This window comes from Carcharhinus amblyrhynchos, chromosome 20, assembly GCF_965287045.1.
Source record: "Carcharhinus amblyrhynchos chromosome 20, sCarAmb.v2.hapA, whole genome shotgun sequence".
In the NCBI taxonomy this organism is placed as follows: domain Eukaryota; kingdom Metazoa; phylum Chordata; class Chondrichthyes; order Carcharhiniformes; family Carcharhinidae; genus Carcharhinus; species Carcharhinus amblyrhynchos.
The window spans coordinates 47754366-47774286 of NC_137343.1; positions in this window are offsets into that span (position 1 = coordinate 47754366).

Genomic DNA, 19921 nt, shown 5'->3' on the forward strand with positions numbered 1-19921 from the left:
CGTCCCATCTGTTGGATGAAACAATGTCCAGCATTGAATATTCATCGATTATGGATTTTATTATCACTGAATTCAACAAGACGGAAACTGCAGTGGATTCTGGGACCAGGATAATTCTTCCCAACGGATTTTCCATTGCGGGATCCACCCCCCGATTGATGCTAACAGAATCGGAGCTGGTGAGTGAGGGGGAAAGCTTTCCTGTATTGACAGAGGTTTTGATTTTGTACCGCCATTAGACCATAAGACATAGGAGCAGAATTAGGCCATTCGGCCCATCGAGTTTGCTCTGCCATTCAATCATGGCTGATATGATTCTCATCTCCATTCTCCTGCCTTCTCCCCGTAATCCTTGATCCCCTTATTGATTAAGAACCTATCTATCTCTGTCTTAAAGACACTCAATGACCTGGCTTCCTCTGGCAATGAGTTCCAAAGATTCACCACCCTCTGGCTCAGTTTGAAAGGAGCGTCCCTTCACTCTCAGGTTGTGCCCTCGATTTCTAGTCTCTCCCACTAGTAGAAACATCCTCTCCACATCCAGTATATCTAGGCCTGTCTGTATTCTATAAGTTTCAATTAGATCCCCCCCTCATCCTTCTAAACTCCATTGAGTATAGACCCAGAGTCTTCAATCACTCCTGATTCCTGGAATCATCGTCTCACACAACCCAGTGTCCCAGCCATCCCCAATTTCTATATGTTCAAAGATAATTAAGATCCCGCTATTTCTCTCAACTGTAACAATGTAATTGACATTAATAAAGTGTAACCATGTAATTAACAAGACACCAACCATTGAGACAAAAAGCTACCACCCTCTCTCGTCCTGGATACATTGGGATATTTTGCCCAGTTGTTGTATTCTCTACAACTGTGTCCTGGAGGAGGGGGGACAGAGCTGGTGATAGTGCAGCAACACCTTGCATTCATATAGAATTTAGATGTGGTCAAACGCCCCCAAGGAGCGTCAGAACTGACAGGGCAGAGGATGAAAAGCTTGGTCTAAAAGGGAGGTGTCAAGGAGTGTCTCCAAAAGGCGAAGAAGAAGGGAGAGGTTTCAGGAGGGAATCGCAGAGCCTGGGGCTCTGGCCTCTGAAAGCACCAAAGGTGGAGCGATTCGCATCAGGGATCCATAAGAGGCTAAAATTAGAGACAGGCAGATATCTGGGAGGATTGTGGGGTGGGAGGGGGGTTGCGGGAGGTAGACAGGGGCAAGGCAAAAGTAAGGATAGGGATTTTAAACTCAGTTCCAGGTCTGGGAGACAGTTCCAGTCAGCGAGCAACTGAACAGGATTTGGTGTGGGTTCAGATACAGGCAGTTTATGGAGGGTCGAAGGTCAGCCAGGAGGGCATCGGAACCTTCTAGATTTTATTGATTTATTTATTGATTATTAGTGTCACAAGTAGGCTTACATTGACACTGCAATGAAGCCACTGTGAAAATCCCCTCGCCACCTGTTTGAGGGAGAATTTAGCATGGCCAATCCACTGAACCAGCACATCTTTCCGACTGTGGGAGGAAACTGGAAACCCACGCAGACACGGGGAGAATGTGCAAACTCCACACAGACAGTGACCCGAGCTGGGAATCGAACCTGGGTCCCTGGAGCTGTGAGGCAGCAGCAGTGCTAACCACCGTGCTGCCCACAAGAGGTGCCAAAGGCCTGTGTCTGGAAGAGTAAATATTCAGGAAAACATCTTCCAAAAGGGCGAATAGTCTCTAACAGGAACAAATTTACATGTGAAATAGTCACAAGTACATCTGAATACTTACTAATATCAGGAGATTTACACAGTAAGCATTCACACGTACATCACTCACTATTCACAGCAACACATCGAAGGAAAGATTCTCAGTCCCTGATTTAATATTCCACATTAAACACAATTCGGAGCAGAGAAGATAGTGCGGCTATTCCAGCCTGTGAAATCCGACTGGGATTTTTATCTTGTCCGCTCCACCTCCAGCTTGTACTTCCTGCTTAGCCACGAATATCCGATTGGTGCAACATTCTCCTTCCTGAATTTCCTCTTTCTTCCAGTCGGGTGAACTTTGGGATTGAGACGGAGGATCGCCGGGGGGGGGGGCGGGGGGTCAAAAATCATTTCCTGAGCTTAGCAGCCGTCACCATCTCAATCTCCACCTCCGCTTCTCCCGCCCGGGCACCAGCCCCAATCCTGTAACCGCACCCCCTGCCCCAGTCCCGAGGCAGCCCTACACTCCTCCCTACCCCCTCGCCCACCCAACACCCTGCCCCTTCGATCCCCCACTCATGGTGTGGAGATGCCGGCGTTGGACTGGGGTAAACACAATCAGAAGTCTCACAACACCAGGTTAAAGTCCAACGGGTTTATTTGGCAGTAAAAGCCACGAGCTTTCGGAACGCTGCCCCTTCGCCAGGTGAGTGAGAGTTCTGTTCACAAACAGGGATATAAATTGAGTTTGTGTCTTTATATGCCCTGTTTGTGAACTGAAATCCCATTCACCTCGCACTGCCAAGCAGGGCGGGCACACTGGGATAGTCACATCAACGGACTGGGAATGGAGGGATACAGAAGAATGGTCTAGTTGGACCAATGAGTGGCGCAGGCTTGGAGGGCCGAATGGCCTCTTTCCTGTGCTGTATTGTTCTTTGTTCACCTGACGAAGGGGCAGTGCTCCGAAAGCTAGTGGCTTTTGCTACCAAATAAACCTGTTGGACTTTAACCTGGTGGTGTGAGGCTCCTTGCTGTGTTTTTCGCACCCAGCCAGCTGGATTGACACTGTGAGAATCCGGAACTCCGCTGACCCTGGATTTACATCGCGTTTCACCTCCGCACACTCGCACTCCCCCCCCCCAGCCAAACACCCAGTGAAGGGACTCCCAGTTACTGGAAATCTCGGTGGTTGAGGGCGCGATCACGAGGAGGCAAAGTTTTAGGGAGAGAGGCGGGAGATTCAGAGGGTATTTGAGGATGTTGGGAATCTGGAACGCGCTGCCTAGGAAGGGAGTGGAGGCTGAAAACCTTCCAACCTTTTAAAAACTATTTGGATGAGTACTCGAAACATAGCGTTGAAGGATATGGGACAAGTGCACAGTGGGTTAGCACTGCGATCTCTCAGCATCAGGGAGCCGGGTTCGATTCCCGGCTTGGGTCACTGTCTGTGTGCGTGGAGGCTGCACATTCTCCCCGTGTCTGCGTGGGTTTCCTCCGGGTGCTCCGGTTTCCTCCCACAGTCTGAAAGACGTGCAGGTTAGGTGCATCGGCCGTGCTAAATTCTCCCTCAGTGTAACCCAAACAGGCTTTGGGAGCGTGGCGATTAGGGGATTTTCACAGTAACTTCATTGCAGTGTTAATGTAAGCCGACTTTGTGTCTAATAAAAACTAAACTAAGTGCAGGGAAATGGGATTAGTGTGGCTTCAGTGCTGGTTATTGTCGATGCAGACTCGGTGGACAGTAGTGCTGGACGACACTTTGACCAGTGCAAAGGAAACTCGGCGGAAAGGTTGATTGATTTATTTTTATCTCTTTCCCCCTCCACAGAGGCTGGCAGGTTTACTGAGTGTTTGCAGCATCGGGTTTCCAAACCAGGGGCCCGATTCTCCCACCCCGATGAGCGTGTTTTTTGGTGTCAGGTTGGGAGATGCGCGTGTCGGCTATTTAGTGGGATTCGTGCCGGCGTTCCCGAGGCTTGTGTGAGTCCCAGAGCCGAGACCCTGCGGGAAACCGGCGGGAAGAGACCTGGGAAGTGACTTCAATCTGTTTTTAATCTGATTTAAATGTCATTATCGGGCCCGGGGCTGAATTCTCCGGCCCAATAACATCTCCCACCCCGCCAGGAGTATTTCACTCCGAGGGGGTTTACAGTAGTTCCACACTTGTGAAGGGGGAGGGGCAGTTGAGGCAATTGGGTGGTGGGGGTGGTACCCCCTGGGCATGGATACCCTGGCAGTGCCAGCCTGTGCCTATCTATACCCTTTATAATCTATACCCTTTACTCTATCTATACCCTTCATAATCTTATATACCTCTATTAGATCCCCCCTCAGTCGCCGTCTTTCAAGGGAAAACAGCCCCAATCTGCTCATCTTTCCTCATACCCCAGTCCTTCCATACCAGGCAGCATCCTGGTAAACCTCCTCTGCACTCTCTCCAGGGTCTCCACGTCCTTCCGGTAGTAAGGCAACCAGAACTGGACGCAGTACTCCAAATGTGGTCTAACCAACGTTCTATACAACTGCAACATTAGACGCCAGCTCTTATACTCTATACCCCTTCCTATAAAGGCTAACATACCATAGGCTTTATTCACAACCTTCCCCACCTGTACTGCCACCTTCAAAGACTTGTGCACTTGCACCCCCAGGTCCCGCTGCGTTTCAATACTCTTTATAGGTCCTTTATCATATAACTCCCCCCTACATTATTCCGGCCAAAATGCATCACCTCACATTTATCCGGATTAAATTCCATTTGCCATGTATCTGCCTAATCAACCAGCCTATCAATATCCCGTTGTATTGCCAGGCACTGCTCCTCACTGCCTGCCAATCCAGTCATCTTGGTGTCATCTGCAAATTTGCTGATAACACCACCTACTCCCTCTTCCAAATCATTTATATATACTACAAAGAGAAGAGGTCCCAGTACTGAGCCCTGCGGCACACCACTAGTGACAGACCTCCAGCTAGAAAAGGACCCCTCCACAACTACTCTCTGTCTCCTCTTACCAAGCCAGTTCTCTACCCATCTAGCCACCTGTCCTTGTATTCCATGAGCCTTAACCTTTTTCACCAGCCTACCATGAGGGACTTTGTCAAATGCCTTACTGAAATCCATATAGACGACATCAACAGCTCGTCCTTCATCGACCGTTTTTGTCGCCTCCTCAAAAAATTCTACCAGATTCGTAAGGTAAGACTTCACCTTAACAAAGCCATGCTGCGTATCCCTAATCAGATCGCAACGCTCTAAATGCTTATACATCCTATTCCTAAGAATCCTCTCCTTAATACAATTACTAGAGAGGTAGTGCTTGGTAGACTAATGGGACTGAAGGTAGACAAGTCCCCAGGACCGGATGGAATGCATCCCAGGATTCTGAGAGAAATGGCAGAAGTAATAGCAGATGCGTTAGTAGTTATTTATCAAAATTCGCTGGACTCTGGGGAAGTGCCAGAGGATTGGAAAACAGCTAATATTACACCGCTGTTTAAAAAAGGAAGTAGACAAAAGGCGGGGTAACTACAGGCCGGTTAGCTTAATGTCTGTAGTTGGGAAAATGCTAATCCATCATTAAAGAAGAAATAGCAGGATACCTGGAAAAGAATAGTTCTATCAAGCAGACGCAACATGGATTCGTTAAGGGGAAGTTGTATTTAACAAATTTATTGGATTTCTATGAGGATGTGACTAGTGCAGTGGACAGAGGAGAACCGATGGATGTGGTGTTTTTAGATTTCCAGAAGGCGTTCAATAAGATGCCTCACAAAAGGTTGTTACAGAAGGTTAGGGTGCATGGAGTTGGGGGTAGGGTGTTAGCGTGGATAGAGGATTGGCTGTCGAATAGGAGGTAGAGAGTAGGTGTCAATGGGTGCTTTTCGGATTGGCGGTTGGTGACTAGTGGAGTGCCGCAGGGATTGGTGCTGGGGCCTCAGCTATTTACCATTTATATAGATGATCTGGAGGAGGGAGCTGAGTGTAGGGTGACAAAATTTGCTGATGACAGGAAGATGAGTGGAAAAGCAAATTGCGTGGAGGGTGTGGAAAGTCTGCAGAGGGATCCAGATAGGCTGAGTGAGAGGGCAAGGACCTGGCAGATGGAGTATGATGTTAGCAAGTGTGAGGTTATCCACTTTGGAAGAAATAATAGTAGGAGGGATTACTATTTAAAGGGTGAAAAGCTGCAGCATGCTACGGTGCAGAGGGACCTGGGGGTCCTTGTGCATGAGTCGCAAAAACCCAGTCTGCAGATGCAGCAGGTGATCAAGAAAGCGAATGGGATGCTGGCCTTTATAGCGAGGGGGATAGAATATAAAAGCAGGGAGGTCTTGCTGCAACTGTACAGGGCACTGGTGAGGCCGCAGCTGGAGTACTGTGTGCAGTTTTGTTCCCCTTATTTGCGAAAGGATATATTGGCCTTGGAGGGAGTGCAGAGAAGGTTCACCAGGTTGATACCGGAGATGAGGGGGTTAGCTTACGAAGAGAGATTGACTAGACTGGGTCTGTACTTGTTAGAGTTTAGAAGGCTGAGGGGGGATCTTATAGAGACGTATAAGATAATGAAGGGGATGGATAGGGTAGAGGTAGAGAGATTCTTCCCACTTAGAAAGGACAGCAGGACTAGAGGGCAAAGCCTCAAGATAAGGGGGGGGGGGCGCAGTTTAGAACGGAGTTGAGGAGGAACTTCTTCACTCAAAGGGTGGTGAATCTCTGGAATTCTCTGCCCGTTGAAGTGGTGGAAGCTGCCTCGCTGAATATATTTAAGTCACGGGTAGATAGGTTTCTGATAGACAAGGGAATTAAGGGTTATGAGGAGAAAGTGGGAAAGTGGAACTGATCCACTTCAGATCAGCCATGATCTTATTGAATGGCGGGACAGGCTCGAAGGGCTAGATGGCCGACGACTCCTCCTATTTCTTATGAGCCAAGTGCTGGAAAATGGGATGAGATTAGTTGGATGGTTTGTCTTTAACCAGCACAGAGGCGATGGGCTGAAGGGCCTTTTCCTGCGCTGTAAACCTCTCTGACTCGGTCTTAAAGCCACTTCACATCGAATGCCGGATTGGATGAAGTTCTAACTCACGGTAATGATTCATTTTACTGTTGCGTTCATAGGCTGGCTGATCTGAAAGTTGAGACGGGTGAATTCTGCAGTGCTGAACCCAGCCAGGTCAGTCAGAGCAATTCAAAACTCCCTCTTTGCACTCTGGAGGTCGCTGGTTGTGGGGATTAACAGACTGAGCTGGATTTTTATCATCCCTCCAGCCTGGGTGGGTTTGCTGGTAAAATATCGCCTGTGTCCTTCCCTATCTTACAGTAGACAGCAGCCCGCTCACCTTTGAACCTATTGAGTGGCTATTTCAGTGTCTCGTTTTATTTTATTCATGGGACATGGGTGTCTCTGGCTGGGCTAGCATTTATTGCCCATCCCTAGTTGCCTGAGGGCAGTTGAGAGTCAACCACATTGCTGTGGAGAGACAGGTAGGCCAGGCTAGGTAAGGACTGCAGATTTCCTTCCCTAAAGGACATTAGTGATGTCCCCCTGGCCACCTAACCCCAAATTCATGTCTAACTAGATTCCATCCCTTCGCTTGCCCATCTCCGAGCTCACCGGGTCCCTGAGATCCGCTCCTTCTCCCTTGGCCACATTTCCACCAAACTATTGACCCAGCCTCCCTCCCTGGTGCCCATGTTAGCTGGCATCGCCGACCATTTCCTCTGTGGGAGGTATTGGGATGGGCCCATCCCCTGGCGTAGGCCTCTCTTGCTTCCGGGGCTGAAATAGTGCTGGGGATGGATGGCCTAGTGGTACTGTCACTGGATTATTAACCCAGCCGGTGTTCCGGGGATCCGGATTCGAATCCCGCCACGGCAGTTGGTGGAATTTGAATTCCAATTAAAAAAAAATCAGGAATTAAGAATCTACTGATGACTGAGAAAACATTGTCGGGAAAACCCATCTGGTTCACTAATGTCCTGGGGGCCCGGCAAGAGGGGAAAGGGTTCTGGGTGCACGTTGGAGTGACTCTCCCCGTTTAACCTTTGACCTCCTAACCGGCCTCTCAAATCCAATCCCATCAGCCCCCTCCCATTGCGAGCCAGGCCTTGCCGGTATCCCAGTGTCCTCCACTTTGGGGACTGCCCTGTAGATGCAGCGGTGTCCACCACTCCAACCTGGTGCTTTTGGGACTTACAGGGATTGGCTGACAGCTCTGCAATGTGGGGGCGTCCTCCCTGTACAGAGGCAGAAGTCTCGCCTTGTGCCAACTAACACTGTCCCCTGCAGGAAGTGGCTGCCAGGAGTTTAGTTGGGAGGGCCCCCCCCCCCCCCCCTGTTGGGTAGGAGTTGGGTGGGAGTGGGGAATACAGTGGACTGTAAATAGCAGCCCACCCCTCTGATTCAATCCCTCCACCACTAACCGTTGTCCCCAGCTTTCTCCACACTTGTCTCCGACAACAAGTGGGCGGCACAGTGGTCAGCACTCTGCTGTCTCAAAGCGCCAGGGATCCAGGTTCAATTCCAGCCTTGGGTCACTGTGGAGTTTGCGCATTCTCCCCATGTCTGCGTGGGTTTTCTCCAGGTTCCTCCTCCCACAGACATGTGGATTAGCCATGGTAAATTGCCCGTTAGTGCCAGGGGGACTCGCTAGGTAAATGTCTGGGGTTATGGGAATAGGGCCTGGGTGGGATTGTGGTCCAGACTCGATGGGCCAAAAGGCCTCCTTCTGCACTGTAGGATTCTATGATTCTAAGTTCAAGGGCTTTGACATACATTTCAAGGCTGTCTGTATAGCTTCACCCTAACCATTGGATAAACATCCTGTTTAGGTCCCCCTGACAACCTAACCCCAAATTCATCTCTAACTAGAATCCATCCCTTCACTTGCCCTTCTCCGAGCTCACCTTGTCCCTGAGATCCGCTCCTTCTCCCTTGGCCACATTTCCACCAAACTATTGACCCAACATTTGAGTAAAGGTTCCACAGACTCTGGGAGAACCATAGAATCCCTACGGAGCAGAAATGAAGCCTCATTTCCCTATTGAAAAAACATAAGGGACGTTCCAGTCAACCTCCATGTGAGGAGAGGGAACATTTACCCATGCCCCGTACCCTGAGTTGTCTCCATTCTGAATAATTAAGCTCATGTTCAACTCCCCAGCTTCCTGAACCTCAATTGAAGTCACAGTCAGTACTGAGGGGGTGCTGCAATGTAGCTGGTTCCACTGTTTGGGTGAAGCTTTAATCTGTGACGTGGCTTAGGTGGATATAAAACATCTGAAGGTGTTATTTAGCAGGAGAGTTCTCCCGTTCAATAAAAGTTACCTGGTTATTATCTCCAGTTTCCTCCCACAATCCCAAGGTGTGCGTGTTAGGTGGATTAGCATGCTAAATTGCCCCTTACTGTCCAAAGATTGTAGCTTAGGGGATTAGTGGGGGAAATACATGGTGTTGTGGGGATAGGGTCTGGGTGGGATTGATGGGCCAAATGGTTCCCCTTCTGCATTGTAGGGATTCTGTTGTTCTGCGGAGTTGTGGAAGGCACTGTATGTTGCGAAAGGTCTTTTTCTCTCTGGGTAAAATTCAGGTGCACGGATAGAGGAGGCTGGGCGGTCATTCCTGCTAACGGTCACTATTGGTCTCTGTATCTCAATAAGTGTCTGTAAGGGGGGTGGGGTACTGATGTGAGAAAGCAGCAGCTGTGTCTGCCCATGGAACGGCCCGGGTTAGTGACCCTGCGTTAGTGACCCTGCGTTAGTGACCCCAGCCCAGGTTAGTGACCCTGCGTTAGTGACCCCAGCCCAGGTTAGTGACCCTGCGTTAGTGACCCCAGCCCAGGTTAGTGACCCTGCGTTAGTGACCCCAGCCCAGGTTAGTGACCCTGCGTTAGTGACCCCAGCCCAGGTTAGTGACCCTGCGTTAGTGACCCCAGCCCAGGTTAGTGACCCTGCGTTAGTGACTCTGGGTTAGTGACCCCAGCCCAGGTTAGTGACCCTGCGTTAGTGACTCTGGGTTAGTGACCCCAGCCCAGGTTAGTGACCCTGCGTTAGTGACTCTGGGTTAGTGACCCCAGCCCAGGTTAGTGACCCTGCGTTAGTGACTCTGGGTTAGCGACCCCAGCCCAGGTTCGTGACCCCAGGCTGGGTTGGTAACTCCAGCCCAGATTAGTGACCCAGGTTAGTGACCCAAGTTGGATTAGTCACACCAGACTGGGTTAGTGACCCCCGCTTAGAGACCCCAGACCGGGTTAGAGACCCCAGACCGGGTTAGAGACCCCAGGCCAGGTAAGCGACCTCGGTACAGGGAGAGTTTAAAGACACAACAAGAAACGTGTTCCATGTCTTTCAGATTCCACAAGACACAGAGCTGGATATTGTAGCCCAGGCCCTGATTCAGCTCTCACAGCTTCCTGCTGGAGATTCTTCAAGGCTGAATCCTTAACACTTCCCTGAGCCGCCAGCAAGAGAGCTTTTGTAAGAAAAATAAATTATTATTGCCAAAGAAGAATGTTTTCCTCTATCTCAGCTTCTAATGGAGTTGGGACACTCCTAACCATATCCCATGACCCTCTGTCAGTAACCGTGCCCCTCCCCAAGTATTGTAAGCAGGCTGGGGTTACTAACTGTAGAATCATACAGCACAGAGGAGGCCATTTGGCCCATCAGATCCAGGCCAGCTCTCTGAGACAATGATCCAATAAGTACCACTTGCTGGATCTTTCCACACAAAACTGCAAGTTTATTTCTTTATCTTCGATCTTCTTACCATTGAACCTGCTTCCATCACCCTTCAAGGGACAGCATTCTAGCTCCCAAACATTTCGCTGAATCAAATCAATTCTCCCCTCCTCACTGGTTCCTTTGCCAATCACCGCAGGTCTGTATCCGCTGGCCAGTGAGCTTCCCACCAGCGGGAAGGTTCTGACGCTGTGAAACCTTGGGACTGAGCTGGCACCAGTTTCCTCGCTGTACCGAACTCCAGTCCTCACCTCATCCTCCACTCCTCACTGAGCGAGAGGCGAAGAGGAACGGGAGCGAGTCATTTCTGTGGGACTCACATCCCTCCCCACCAATCATGGGAAGGTAGCCAAGAAATGTTGCCTTTGCAAGCAGAGGTTAGTGTGTGTTACGGGGCACAGTACGGTGGCTGAATGGCCGCAAAAATAGAGTTGGCAATCTTTTCTGGGTGAGGTTGTTCAACCTCGATTGACTTGCTTTGCTCCTTGACTACACAGTCTGGCAAACTCTTTCTCCATTTTTGATGGTCTCCTCCTTCTCCGATGAACAATCCATTTGTGCCAACTGGACTATTATCTCCAAAGGGGTTGGAAGACTCTCTGCTTGTGGGCTGAAGCATTGACCATTGCCTAACAGTGACGAGCAAATAGGGAAGACCATTCAGTCCAACTCACAAGGAGATTTCCCGTGCACTGAGACACGACTGATTTGACCCATAAACCAAGAGGAAGAACCAACGGCACTTGGAATTGTTTGCTACCAGTCCGGACTGGAGTTCTGTTTTAAGGTATACAAGACCAGTTTGGACCAGCAGCGGAGTTATTTCCCATGTTTCCTCTGAGGAAGCAGTTCCTTTCCCAATGGCGTACAGTCACGTTACAGAGTCTGCCTAAACCATCGACTAAAAAAGACCCACAAATTTCCTTCAAACATTCGATAATCTCAGTCTCTCAGCGGCGAGATACCGTACCTTCACAATGAAAAGATAGTGAAGTAACAAAGCTACTCAAAGAGACATTTCCATGATAATGTGATAAATTGATGGGATGGAGGAGGACGGAGTGTGCGAGTACAGTGTCCCACCATCTCCTGATCTGACCGGCCTGTGAGTGGAGTGTGTGTGTCCTTACAATACTGTGTAGGACCCGTTTTCAGTCCCACTTTGTTGCCTGTTTCTCGCGCGGAGCTTGGTCCCAGTGATCGTTTCACTGGAAAGATCCAAACAAACATTCGGAGAGAATTCCTCAGGAAGCAACTTGTCCTGACACGGATTTCCCAGCGCTCAGGGGCTGAATGAACTCTGTTTTGTTCTGTCCCCTTCTTTAAACTCTCCCACCAGCAGGATGTGTCTCTATCCATCCCCACCCTATCAATTCCTTGTATTAAAATCGTTAATTCAATCGCCTGGAACTTTCCCTGTTCCGGGTAATATTCGCCCAATTCATGGAATCTCCCCTCATGATCCAGGCCTTGGAGCTCTGGAAACATTCAGGTGAATCAACAATGTCTGTCGGGCTACTAAATCCTTCCACAAATATGGTATCCAGAACTGAGTAAAGTATTCCAGATGACACCTGCCTTCTTCCCCTTTCTCTTTGCCAGTCCTTTTGGCGATTTACTTACACGCTATGTCCCTGCACTCCCAGATCTCTCTGGATCTCCGGTATTCCTAGCGTTTCACGATCTAACAACACTCTGATCAATCCTTTGGTCCGAAACGTGTGACCTCACCTTTATCCCGTGTTGGGATCTATCTGTCACAGCTTTTCCCACACACCACAAAGTCCCTTTCTAATTTTAAGCTCCTGCCTACAATACCATTCCACCAAAGAACCACGAAAATTACAGCACAGGAACAGGCCCTCCAAGTCTGCACCGACCACACTGCCCATATACCATCAACTCTGTCCCGTCATCCAATTGTACGTGTGGTTATTCTATACGGTCAGAGTATATTCGCTTTTTTATTGAGTTATCCAAGTTCTGAGGTTTGTTTCCAATTCGAACAGGCCGAGTGTTTTTGGTCTATTGGTTTTGCAATGTAAATTAAGTTACAGAAGTTTCAAAAATGTTCACTTATTGTTGCATTTTCAACCTTTAAGATGTAAATTGTGGCATCGGGAATGTTAGGGTTTGCCTGTTTATTAGGGAATTGAGTCAAGCTGTTTCTGGGCTCGTTGTCTGACTTTTTTTAACTGCAAGATTTGGGGTGCAGAGTTGGGGGGAGAACCCGGCCACCTCCAGTCAGTCGCCTTGTTCCTTGGCAAACGGCTGGGCCCCAGCAAGCAAAAACACCATTTGGCCGATCGAGGGACGAGGTGACGGGGAGGAGGTTGTGATTCCGAGGGGAAAGCAATCACTGGGCAATCGCTTTGGCTGGTTTTGTATTCTGAAACGGCTTTTGTGTAAATTTTAACTGAGTTTGTGTTAATAAAGTTATTGATGGTCCGGGTGTGCGAGATTGCTGCTTTCAAATCTCACAAGGAGGTTCCCCATTCACTGAGAAAGATTAATTCGACCCAGGAAAGCCCAGTGAAACCTGGAAATATCTGCTACTGCTCCGCACTGGAGTTCCATTTGAAGGTATACAAGACCAGTTCACACCAGTCGTTTCCCAAGTTTTACTTGTTTTTCCTTCCGGGGATCTGGCTCCTTTCGGTCCGCCTTGTTGTCCAACGAGGGGCATACACGCAGTGGGTCATGCGAGGGTTGCTTTTGGATGTTGCTTTGAGAGTTGCCTAGTGCTTCACGTCGTTAGTGTACACTTAAACTGGACCAGCTGACGGGCAACACGACAGCTCAGTGACTGTTTGCTGTGCAGATACATGGATTTGGGCCAGTGTCTGTGGGAGTTTGCACATTCTCCCCGTGATTGCGTGGGTTTTCTCCGGGTGCTCCGGTTTCCTCCCACACCCCAAAGATGTGCTCTTAGGCTGATTGGTGTAACAAATTGTCCCTAAATTAGTCTCCCCTCAATCTGGTTATAATTCCTGTGGAGTCCAATAGGTGTAGACAAAGGTCATAGGTAGAGGAGGGCACTCACAATGTTAAAATGGCGGCACGGGCTCGTTGGGCCAAAGGGCTTGTTTCCCGTGCTGTGTTGCTCTTTGTTCTTCGAGATAGGGTGTGTACTCCCTGTTATGGAGTCTACCCAATTCATGTCAACTCTTTGTTTCACCCCAGTTCCCAGTGGTGGATCGAACTAAGTATCCAGCTCGGTAAATTACACACAATTGTTGTGACACAGAAGGCCCAGTGGTTAGCACTGCTGCCTCACAGCGCCAGGGACCCGGGTTTGATTCCCAGCTTGGGTCACTGTCTGTATGGAATCTGCATGTTCTCCTCATGTCTGCGTGGGTTTTCTTTGGTTTCCTCCCGCAGTCTGAAAGACGTGCTGGTTAAGTGTATTGGCCGTGCTAAATTCTCCCTCAGTGTACCCAGAGTGTGGTGACTAGGGCATCTTCACAGTAACTTCATTGTAGTATTAATCTAAGCCTACTTGTGACTAATAAATAAATCAACTAAAACTGTTTCTATTCAAATAATTATCTAATGCCTCATCAGCTGCTTTTGTTGCTATGATATTTCTATTAGACTCAGGTTACACACAATATTTGACTATCCCTATATTTAAATTTATAATTCTCATCAGATTACCTTCCCGCTTAAAGGGAAAGGTCTTTTTACGAAGTTGTTAAGAACATAAGAACATAAGAAATAGGAGCAGGAGTAGGCCATCTAGCCCTTCGAGCCTGCCCCGCCATTCAATAAGATCATGGCTGATCTGTCGCTGCTCAGTTCCACATTCCCGCCCTCTCCCCATAACCCTTAATCCCCTCTCTTATCAAAAACCCATCAACCCGCGTCTTAAAAATATTTAGCGAGGCAGCCTCCACCACTTCAACGGGCAGAGAATTCCAGAGATTCACCACCCTTTGAGTGAAGAAGTTCCTCCTCAACTCCGTTCTAAACCGCCCCCGCTTTTAGCTTGAGGCTGTGCCCCCTAGTCCTACTGTCTTTTTTGAGCGGGAAGAGTCTCTCCACCTCTATCCTATCCATCCCATTCATCATCTTATACGTCTCAATGAGATCTCCCCTCATTCTTCTAAACTCTAACGAGTACAAGCCCAGTTTATTCAGCCTCTCCTCATAGCTCAACCCCCTCAACTCCGGTATCAGCCTAGTAAACCTCCTCTGCACTCCCTCCAAGGCCAAAATATCCTTGCGTAAGTGCGGCACCCAAAACTGCACACAGTACTCCAGCTGCGGCCTCACCAATGCCCTATACAGCTGCAGCAAGACCTCCCTACTTTTATATTCAATCCCCCTCGCTATGAAGGCCAGCATCCCATTCGCCTTCCTGACCACCTGCTGCACCTGCAAGCTGGGTTTTTGCGACTCATGCACAAGGACCCCGAGGTCCCTCTGCACCGTCGCCTGCTGCAGTTTTTCGCCCCGTAAGTAATAGTCCTTCCTACCATTATTCCTACCAAAGTGGACCACCTCACACTTGCCAACATTAAATTCCATTTGCCATTTCCTGGCCCATTCGCCCAGCCTATCTAGATCCTTCTGCAGACTCTCCACACCCTCCGCACAATTTGCCTTTCCCCCAATCTTGGTGTCATCAGCAAATTTCGACACCCTACACTCGGTTCCCTCCTCCAGATCATCTATATAAATGGTAAATAGCTGAGGCCCCAGCACCGACCCCTGGGGCACTCCACTAGTCACCATCCGCCAATCCGAATAGCACCCGTTGACCCCCACTCTCTGCCTCCTATTTGACAACCAATCCTCTATCCACGCTAACACCCTACCCCCAACTCCATGTCCCCTGACCTTCTGCAATAACCTCCTCTGAGGTACTTTGTCAAACGCCTTCTGAAAATCTAGAAAGACCACATCCACCGGCTCTCCTCTATCCACCGCCCTAGACACATCCTCATAGAACTCCAGTAAATTTGTCAGACACGACTTCCCTTTAATGAAACCGTGTTGCGTCCGCCCTATCAAGCAATTCCCTTCAAGATGCCTCGCAATTTCCTCCTTAATGACAGATTCTAACATTTTACCTACCACAGACGTTAAACTAACCGGCCTATAATTCCCCGCCTTTTGCCTGGCACCCTTCTTAAACAACGGCGTAACATTAGCCGTTTTCCAATCATCCGGCACTTCCCCGGAATCCAGCGACGTCTGGAAAATAACCACCAAGGCATCCACTATCACCTCCGCTATTTCTTTCAGAAAAAAACACTTTATTAAACCACTTTATTATTAATTGCGAGTGTATTCCCTGCTCTGTGGCAAAAGGTCCTTCTGCTTTTAATTCTTGCTTCTGGTTTATTCCTTACTTGGAATCCCTACAGTGCGGAAGGAGGCCATTCAGCCCATTGAGTCTACTCCGACTCTCTGAACTTCTTATCCAGGATCACCCCCACCCATCCCTCTAACCCCGAACTCACACTGGCCAATCCATCTAACCTGCACGTTTTGAAAATCGGAACACGCGGAGGAAACCCATGCAGACATGGGGAGAATGTGCAAACTCTACACAGTCACCCAAGGCCAGAATCGAATCCAGGTCCCTGGCGTCACGAGGCAGCAGTGTGAACCACTGTGCCACCGTGCTGCCCCTTATCTTCTGGTTGTGCGGTTCACAGCTAAAGTTACATAACACGGTTCAGTCTGGGCTGGATGAAATCCTGAATCATTGATGCTCTCAACCTTATATCGAGCAGTGCTGAGCAATGAGATTTCAGTTCCCGGAGGGGTGGCATCCTCTCCAGAGCTGAGCTCAAAGCCACATTCCCCTTTCCCAACTCAATGATGGTCACACTTCCTTCAAAGATAGAATCCTAAAACTGAAATGTCAAATAATTAATGACAGGCTGGGATCTGGCACAATCTACACTCGAAATGCCTGAGAGAGAGAGAGCGGGATAGCGAAAGGTTCTCTTCTGCTGATGGATTCTAACAGGAAACTGCATTTTCCCCTTCTCCGGGCAGGATTCTTACCAAGAGTTTGACAAATTAAAAGAACAAAACAGAAGATGTTGGAATGATACATAAAGGTTGAACTTTCTGATCATTCCTGCCAGTGAGTACCATTGCGGGGGGGTGGGGTGTTCCCCATACATTGGGGGTGGGAGTGGCGCAGCTTACCCCAACGCTTGTGGGCGGTGGGTTGGATGGGATGGGCTCCTCATCACTGGCAGCCATCCCCATTCTCTGACGGGGCTGAGAGAGGTGGGGGAGCGGTTGCTGGTGATGAGGAGGGAGGGGCCACCCTGATTACTGTGACGGAAGTGGAGGCAATGCCCCGATGCTTGTGTTGTGGGTGGATGTAGGTCCCAATCTCTGTGGGCATTTAAATTAAAAACTTTTTTACATTTTAAATTCAGCGATAATGTGATCGCTTTGCCTGAGAGGATCCCTGGTTGCAAGATCATTAATTATTCCTGTCTCATTACACAGGATCAGGTCTAGGAGAGCTTGCTCCCTCGTTGGTTCCATTACATACTGTTCGAGGAAGCTATCGCGGATACGTTCTCTGAACTCCTCCTCAAGGCTGCCTTGACCGATCTGACAGACACACAGCACTGGAGCACACACAGAACCAAACAGGACACGCCATTAAAACACACACACCCTCAAACTGAATCCACTCACACATTCGGCACATCTTGGGGAGGAAACCAGAGCAGACAGAGGAAACCCACGCAGACACGGGGAGATCATACACACTCCACATACACAAGGCTGGAATCGAACCCGGCTCCCTGGGGCTGTGAGGCAACAGTGCTAACCGCTGAGCCCCGTGCCATTCATACAGGGATAGGGCAGACAGGGCTGTTGCAGACTCGATGGGCCAAATGGTCTCTTCCTTTGGTTCAGTGACTGGGAATCCTGCGGTGAGTAACTCAATCCCTGATTCCCCCAAAACCTATCCAACACCAAGGCACCGGTCAGGAGTGGGATGGTATACTCTCCCCTCGCCCAGATCAGCGCAACTCCCAACAACATTCCAGGGCAAACCAGCCTGATTGGTCAGCACCACATCCGGAACATTCACTCCCCCACCACCAACACACAGCGGCAGCCATCCTCACTGCTGCAACCTCTTCCAGAACCTTCCAAACCCACCACCTCTACCACCTAGAAGGACGATGCCCGGGAACCAGCTTCAAACGTCCATGGAACCAGAGCAACATTTACGGAGGAGATGGGAGCAGGAGTCGGCCCTCCGTCATTCAACATCATCATAGCTGATCCTCTAATCCATTACCACACTCTCGTTCTCTCCTCGATGCCCTCTTCAGAGTCTAGAAATCAATTTACTTCTTAAATATAATCAATGACTTCACAGATGTGTGGTAGAGAATCCTCTAAAGGAAGAGGTTTCTCCTCATTTCAGTCCTAAATGGTCTACGGCATAAAATCAGAGTGTGATCCCCTTGTTCTAGACTCTCCCCAGCCTAAGGAAACAACCTGTGTCCAGTCTGTCCAGCCCTGTTAGACTTTCGTATGTTTCAAAGAGATTCCCTCTTTTTCTCTTACTCTCTGGTGAATACAGGCTCAAGCGACTTGTCTATCCTCATACAATAACCCTGCCAGCCGAGGAATCAGTCTGGGGAAATCATCCCATCGTGGGCCCATCATGGTTGTACCTACTCTCTGACACCCAGGCCCTCTTCCCCATCCTATCCCAGTAACCCAGCACATTTACCGTGGCTAATCCATATAACCTTGGGACACTAAACAGCAATTTAGCGTGGCCAATCCACTGCACATCTTTGGATTGTGGGAGGAAACTGGAGCACCCAGAGGAGAGCCATTTTTTTCCACAGAAACAGAAGTGTGAACCTGCCAAGTATGTGAGTGGATTCAGTTTGTGTGTTTTAATGAGGAGAACATGCAAACTCCACACAGACAGTTACCCAAGGCCAGAATCGAACTCAGGTTCCTGGTGCTGCAAGGCAACAGTGCTAACCACTATGACGCACATTGATCACCCTGCACCGTCGCTGGGAATATATCGTAGCGTTGCTTCACTGTCGCTGGGTCAAAATCCTGAAACTCCCTCCCTAACAGCACTGTGGGTGTACATACTCCTGATGTGGAGATGCAGACGTTGGACTGGGGTAAACACAGTAAGAAGTCTCACAACACCAGGTTAAAGTCCAACCAGTTTATTTGACAGTAATCCCACAAGCTTTCGGAAACGGTGTTCCTTCATCAGGTGTGTGCTTGGGAATGTGATGTTTCTGATTTGAGACACAAATGATGAATATCACTTAGACCAATCACAGTTAAACACATGGTAAAAATGTGATTTGATTTATTGTCACGTGTATTAATATACAGTGAAAAGTGTTGTTTCTTGTGCGCTATAAAGCATACCATTCATAGAGAAGGAAAGGCGTGCAGAATGTAGTGTTAAGTCATAGCTAGGGTGCAGAGAAAGATCAACTTAATACGAGGTAGGTCCATTCAAAAGTCTGACCGTAACAGGGAAGAAGCTGTTCTTGAGTCAGTTGGTATGTGACCTCAGACTTTTGTATCTTTTTCCCAACGGAAGAAGGTGGAAGAGTGAATGTCCGGGATGCGTGGGGTCCTTAATTACGCCGGCTACTTTTCCGAGACAGGAGGAAGTGTAGATGGAGTCAATGGATGGGAGGCTGGTTTGTGTGATGGATACACTGCTCCAACAACGTACCCTGATTTCCGGTGCATTGAAAAGCCAGAAGGTCCCGTAACATGTTCCATGTGAATAAGTTTTCTTTCTAAGTCTTTGTCCACGATGGTCATCTCCAGTCCCATGAGCAAGAGTTCAGACACGCACACAACGACCATTCTCCCACTAATGTTCTCCCTTTATCTTTTAAAAACAATAACAGTCGATCACCACTGCAACCTAGGCAGTGATGGTTGACTGTTCAACCACAACAGGCATCGCAGTTAAGTTTCATTGCTCCTGCTCTTCACAGCGGTGTTAACTCCAAAGTCACTGGTGTACTGTGACCCCGGCCAAACCATCCAATCTGGGATCTTGCTGATCTATGAAACACAACTACCCACTGGATAAGACTCAGGAAGACAAGAGTTTTGTCTTCCTCCCCTTCACTCCTGAGGCACTGCCTCTTGCTGGATCCATCTCCATGGGATACTGGGAACATTTTTTTTTCCTTCTCCCTGTCTCCTCTCCTGCTCTGTTTTAATCTCTGTCTCCCTTGCTGCTGACAGGTTTATTTGGTAGCAAACACCACTAGCTTCTGGGGCTTTGATGAAGGGGTAGAACCCCGAAAGCTTGTGGTGTTTGCTATCAAATAAACCTGTTGGACTTTAACCTGGTGTTGTGAGACCTCTTACAGTGTTTACCCCAGTCCAATGCCGGCATCTCCACGTCATCCCTTGCTGCTCCCAGAGCTTTCACATCCTTCTTGTGTTTATGCTTTTTGCATAGATGCACAG